Source organism: Megascapheus bottae, chromosome X (genome assembly GCF_031878675.1).
Source record: "Megascapheus bottae isolate mThoBot1 chromosome X, mThoBot2.hap1, whole genome shotgun sequence".
NCBI lineage: Eukaryota > Metazoa > Chordata > Mammalia > Rodentia > Geomyidae > Megascapheus > Megascapheus bottae.
This window is the reverse complement of record NC_143547.1, coordinates 5,040,460-5,044,986: the sequence shown is the minus strand read 5'-3', so window position 1 is coordinate 5,044,986 and position 4,527 is coordinate 5,040,460. Positions and strand designations below refer to the sequence as shown.

The following is a 4,527-nucleotide window of genomic DNA, read 5'->3' as shown; positions in this document are numbered from 1 at the left end:
GGAAGAGAAAGACTGTAGATCTTATATTCTAAATTTTTCATCTGGTCTATGATCACACTATATTTGAAAAAGTTCACACATTGGGAGCAGAGCTCAAATGGTGAAGTGTTTGCCAGTATATAAGAGGCCTTACGTTCAATCCCTTGCACTACATACCCACAAAAAGTTTAAAGTATCTAATCCTAAATTCAAGCCCTGTGACGGACAAAAAGAAAAGTTCAACAACCCAGCTATATATAATGGAAATGCAAGGACACTGAGATTCCATCTCATTCCAGTCACAATGTCAACTATCAAGAAAATAGACAACAACAAATGCTGATGAAGATGCAGAGAAAAAAAAAACCCAAAATTTTCATACTGCTGTGGGACTGTAGATGAGTAGAAATGCCTACAAACTAACACTAAGTCATTATAATTGAACACATAAAAGAGCCCCAATATCTACCCAATTTGGATATGTATGCCTAAAAATAGATGATTCGAACAAATCCGATGAATAATGAAAAGGCACCAGAAAAAAAAAGAACACATGTTGTCTTGTTGTGGGTATAAAATCTAAAACTAGGCCTGGCACTGGTAACTCACGCCTATAATCCTAGCTACTCAAGAGGCTGAGATCTGAGGATCACAGTTTGAAGACAGCAGGGGCAGAAAGTTCATGACACTTTTATCTCCAACTAAACACCAAACACGTCAGGAGTGGAGCTGTGGCTCAAGTGGTAGAGGGATAGCCTTGAGCCAAAGAACCTCAGAGACAGTAACCAGGCCCTGACTTCAAGCCCCAAAACCAACACACACATACAGACACATATGCACATCTTAAACTAGACAAAATTAGTTGGTAGCCATAGAAGCAAGGAGAATTAGCTACCTTCAGGGAAGGTGATAGCTGGGAATGGACATGCTGGGGGTATTTGGAAGTAAGAATGATTATTTTTTTTTCTACAGGGATGGTATGGTATCCTCCCTCCTCTCTCTATCTCCCTCTCTCTACGTTTCCCTCCTTCCCTCCCTCCCTCCCTTCCTTGCTTCCTCGCTTCATTTCATCCTTCTTTCCTCTCTCCCCCTCTTTCATTCTTTCTTTTGTTTTGTGCAGATCTTGAGGCTTGAAGAAAAGTTCTTGAGTGCTGTCCCTCCAGATTAGTAATCTACCACTTGAACCAAAGCTCCACTTCTGTGAGAATCACTTTTGTTCTGAAAGTGAAGACATAAGTAAATTCATTGTGAAAAATGTATTAAGGTGTATACTTTAATTTATATACTTCTGGTATTTCTGTATGATTTTAATAAGAACTGTCTTGAAAACATCATATACTTGAAAATTAATAAAAAACATGTCTAAGTTATCACAAGTAAAAAGAAATCATAATGGAAACATAGCTAAATAATAATGATAATATTCCATATCCAAATTTGTATGAAGCCGATTAGGCAGCATTGTAAGTAATTTACAATCTTAATGCTTATGTTGGAGAAAATGGAAAGTTTAAAAAGATGAGTCAAGGATTTAGATGTGTGACTCAGTGGTAAAGCTCTTGCTTAGCAAGTACAAGGTTCTGAGTTCAAATCTTAGTATCACACAAAAAAATATATATGTAAATATGACATAAAACATATAAGCACGCATGTATATTATATATAATAATATATGTAAAATGTCGAATGTGTAAAATAGTTGATAAAACAATTAAATATTTTTATGTATGTCAATAGCTGGGGATGTAGCTCAGTGAAGGAGTTGATTCCTAGCATGTACAAAGCTTGGGTTGTATCCCTATCATGTCAATACAAAGACACACACAGATAATCATCCAAGTACCTAAGTATAGCAGTAAAAACTGAAAAGAAAGTATAAGTAAAAACAATAATAAAATAATTGAAATGGAAGACAAAGTTGCATTAAAAATTCCCAACAAAGACCAAAAGATAGTTTCAAGCACCTTCCTCTCCCCCAAGCACACCAAGAGAAAATGCACAAATAAATAAGGTTAGAAAGGAGAGTGAAACTATTGGCTATCTACCCATGTCCAGCTACATAACTTTCCTAAAGGTCACGCTGAGTAAGGGAAGGTACTGTTGAGGAAATCCAGAGGATACAGGGAGATCAGTAAAGAGTTTATCATTACAATTGAGTGAAATGTAATGGTAGCTTTAGTTGGGACCAGAGTCTTGCTTAGGAAATCTTGAATTCTAACGTCATCCATTAATTCTCTTTTCTTCTATTATATATATATATATATACACACAGACAATTATGTATGTATATATATATATGTTCATTTATTTATTGTGCCTGTATTAGGGCTTGAATTTGGGGCCTGAATACTGTCCCTGAGTTCTTTTGTTCAAGACTAGGGTCTACCATTTGAGCCACAGCTCTACTTTTGGCATTTTTGTGTGTGTGTCCTTCATAGTTTCTTTGTATTTCTCTTCAAGAGTGGCTTGACCCGACATCTTTGTGTCTGCTCTATACAATGAAAATACAAACTAAATGAGGATAGAAAAAAATAATGAAAGCATTCAATTGTACAAATTACAAATCTGTTCCAAAATATACTTACATTAAATAAAACACGCATTTTAGTAAATTCTACAGTGAATGGCAATGCATTCTGGGAAGCCTCCCATCTAGGTAGGGCCAACATTCGTGGAAGAAACTAAGAGAATGTGCATCCAATCTCAGTTTGCAGCGGGTTTTTTATTGCCAATCTGCGAGTTACACTGAACACATCATTACATCACTGGTGTAGGACACGGATTCGGTAGGGGAAGGGGAAGGGGAAGCAAGCGCTAGCCTCAGGGTTGAGCTTATGACAACTTCTGAGAAGTCTCGCTGGCAGCCTAGACAGCAGTTTGGGAAGAGAAGCAGACACCTGTTTAGGGGCCCAGATGCTTTCTTGCTGTATTTGTGTTCATCCGCCATCCAGAGTGGCAGTCAGGAGCAGGTCTTCTTTGGGACATGGTCACTGGCCTGGGACAATCCCGTGGGGCTGAGGGAGCATGAGGACGGGGAGCAGGGCTACCTCGTGCTGTTCCACGGTAAACACGAGCTGTGACACAGTCCACAGGCCTGCAATCCTCTCCGCCCATTATGTGGCGTAACGCTTGATGTAGTCGCCTACTTTACTCCGGAAGTCCTCCTTGTCTCTCAGGTGGTGCTCTGCAGCTTCGATGTTCAGCGGGTCGTCAAAGTTCAGAAGATCAGTAAATAAAGAGTTTAATCCCCAAACAACATCCTTTAATGTCCTGGTGGGAGCCCAGCCAGTGCCGTCAATGGAATGCTCTCTCAGGAGACTTAGGCATATTTCCCCTGTCTCCGCGATGTTAGGATGCCAGATCTTGGTCAGACATTTTACTTTGGGAGGCACCATGTTGTATGCATCCGGAACTTCAGTTTCAAACTGAAATTTTCCACCCTCGTAGTAACCCTCGTCTGGGCTTACAGTGAGCTGAAAGCAGTGAAGCTTATTTGGGTCAGGAAAGTGCACTCTGCAGGTACAGGGTAAATTAGCCTCGAGTTCTGCAACCTCTTTAACAAGTAACTTGTCTCTCACGGAAACTCTCCTCGTGGAGTCAGATGCAGCAGCAGCAGCAGCAGCTGTCCGGGGCCCTTTGAGACCGTCATCTCGCTTTAGTTTGCTTGCCAATGTTAGCATTACTGCCAACTTTACTCTGGGCACCCTGAGGCAGGTGAGGCGGGCCGGCGGCGGAGGCAGCGATGAAGAGACACGGGTCGGCCTGCAGCACCAGCTCCCGGCGGCGGAACCGGAAGTGGTGGGGCGGAGACTCCGCCGTTCCCGCCCACGGCCTCCGGGAAGAGGCGGGTGCTTTCTACTTTTGGCATTTTGTGGTTAACTGGAGATAAGAGTCTCATGGACTTTTCCTGCTCAGGTTGGCTTCCAACTGTCATCCTCAGATGTCAGCCTCAGGGCCGGGAGTTTGGCCTAGTGGTTAAAATGCTTGCCTAGCATGCGTGAAGACCCGGGTTCAATTCCTTGGTACCACATACATAGAAAAAGCCGGAAGTGGTGCTGAGGCTCAAGTGGTAGAGCTCTAGCCTTGAGAAAGTCCAAGGACAGTGCTCAGGCCCTGAGCTCAAGCCCAGGACTGGCAAAAAAAAAAATGATATGTCACCCTCCCGAGTAACTAGGAATACACATATGAGCCACTGGCACCCAGGTGGTTTTGAGAATTTTAGTTTTATATCTTTAATAATTATTTTTTCCACTTTTTTCTGTCATTTATTATTCTCTTCCTGTGCAGATACTATATAATGAGTTTTACTGTAAGTTTTAATATCTGGAAAGATAAATTATGTCTCGCTATTTTTTTAAACTTTTTTTTTTTGCCAGTCCTGGGGATTGAAATCAGGGCCTGAGCACTGTCCTTGGACTTTCTCAAGGCTAGAGCTCTACCACTTGAGCCTCAGCACCACTTCCGGCTTTTTCTATGTATGTGGTACCAAGGAATTGAACCCGGGTCTTCACGCATGCTAGGCAAACACTCTACCACTAGGCCAAACTC

At 41.6% G+C, this 4,527-nt stretch overlaps 1 pseudogene; it reads right to left on the bottom strand.

Moving 5' to 3' along the window:
• Positions 1-2,776: 2,776 nt before the first annotated feature.
• LOC150040410 (NEDD8-conjugating enzyme UBE2F pseudogene) lies at positions 2,777-3,697 on the bottom strand (annotated as a pseudogene).
• Positions 3,698-4,527: the final 830 nt, after the last annotated feature.